The following is a 2,304-nucleotide window of genomic DNA, read 5'->3' on the forward strand; positions in this document are numbered from 1 at the left end:
CTTATATGCCATTTGTGAAATGTGAAAAGCCGTGTACGCGAGGTGACGAGTACGTACTCAGGCTTATATGTGCAAAATTTATTGAGTTAAAGTCTTGGGCAAATTGTATAGTAATTTGGATAATTGTTAGAATTTATTAAATCATCTATTTGTCATGCCTAAATCCTTGTTGTTGAATTTGTTTTGATGTGATTGTTGTTATAAAATTTATGTAATTTCATGAGTATTGTTGTTTTGATATTTCTTGTAATTTAATTTCAATATAAATTTTTCTTATGCAAATAATTAATTAAGCAAGTTTAAAAAAAAAAAGTGTTAATATAATTATCTAAGTTTGGATTAATAAAGGCTTTGCTTTATGCTGAGTAATTTCTATCTCTGTTGATTGTTTTTGGGGTGATATATACATTGTATAGGGCCTTCGGCTATTTGTTGTGAAATTAATTGATTTGGTTGTATCTTTAAAATTTTGGTTGTGGCCATTGGGCAAATTGTGATATGAATTGATTTTTGTTATGTTATCGTGATAATTTTCCGTGTAAATTATTGTATTGTGTGAGTTATTATTTTGGGAAGATAAGGGTGGCATTTCACCGTTGATATTATGTGGGTATAAGGGTGGCATTTTATTGTTGTTGTGTTTTGTTGGAATATTGTCTGGGCAGAGCGATAAGGGTGGCTATAGGAGCGACATGGGTAGCAATAGGAGCGATAATGGTGGCTATTTATATTGTTTGGCCAAAGCGATAAGGGTGGCTATAGGAGCGATAAAGGTGGCAATAGGAGCGATAAGGGTGGCTATTGTTAGGGAAGATATGTGATGATGTGGAGTTTGGTATTGGTGATTTTCATGTGATGTTGTGATTTTCTTGTGTTTATTTCATACCTTGTGCAATTTGTCTTGTTGTTGGTAAATTGATAACAATCTGATTTATGTTGAAATTGAGAGCTTGTGGCTATTGCTAGGCGGAATATAAAATGAAATGTAGGCACAAGATGCCCTGAGTAAATAATGAAGATATTGGCAAGTGAATTGTTCATGCAGTTGTGATATGAAATGTGGGTACGAGGTGATGTGATTAAATGATAATAATATTGGCACGTGAACAGTCCGTGCAGCTGTGATATGAAAAGTGGGCACGAGGTGCCGGGGAAAATATGATGATTTAATTATGGGCACGAAGTGCCATGGAAATATGAAAATGGGCTGAGACCCGTATTTACAAAAAATATAAAAATGGGCTGAGACCCGTATTTTTATGATTATGAAATGAGGTGTCACATGGTGACTTTTGAATTGAAAGAATTATATTCAAAATATGTATTTGGAAGGATTTTTATTTAAAAGAATTATATGAAAGAATTGTATTTGAAAGATATTTATTTGAGGAAATTATATTTGAAGAGATTTATTGAAAGAATTTTATATTCGAAAGATGTTTATTTGAGGAAATTATATTTGAAAAAGAGTTTTATTCGTAAGAATTACGTATGAAAGATATTTAATTGAAGAACTTGATCTAACTGGGTGTAATTGTATTTATCAATTGTTGAGCGATATTAACGGTGATTTTATTGTCTTACTATGCACATCACTAGTTGTTTTATGTTGCCCATATTGTTATTTGTTACCTATTATTTTGTATATTACATTGCACAGGGTATTGGACTAGTGAGTGTCTTGACTGTACCTCGTCTCTACTCCACTGAGGTTAGTCTTGATACTTATTGGGTACCGACCGTGGTGTACTCATACTTACACTTCTGCACATTTTTGTCCAGAGCCAGGTATTGAAGATATCGGACTTGGGCAGAGTTTAAAAGGGATCGTAAGGATTCAAGGTAGAGTTGCTTGGTCGTCGCAGTCCCTTGGAGTCTTTTCATTTCATTGTACTGTTAATTTTTAATCAAACAGTATTGTATATTCGGTCCTCGTGATCATCCCATGTATTCAGTTAGAGTTCGTGACTTAGTACTACCAGTCTTAGGAGGTTGTATATTCATATTTGTTCAGCTGTTAGTTTTGATTACTTATTCATATTAAAAAAAAATCTCCAAAAATGTAATTGAAATCGGCTTACCTAGTCTTAGGGACTAGGTGCCATCACGACGCCTGTGGTGGAATTTTGGGTCATGACACTACTCTACCGAGGTTAGGCTTGGCACTTACTGGGTACCGTTGTGGTGTACTCATACTACACTTATGCACATCTTTTTGTGCAGATCCAGGTTCTTCCCACCAGACCAGATATCAGTGAGTTGGACCGCACGGGGAGACTTCAAGGTATATCTACCAGCGTCCGC

The sequence above is a fragment of the Nicotiana tabacum genome, chromosome 19, assembly GCF_000715075.1.
Source record: "Nicotiana tabacum cultivar K326 chromosome 19, ASM71507v2, whole genome shotgun sequence".
NCBI classification, from domain to species: Eukaryota; Viridiplantae; Streptophyta; class Magnoliopsida; order Solanales; family Solanaceae; genus Nicotiana; species Nicotiana tabacum.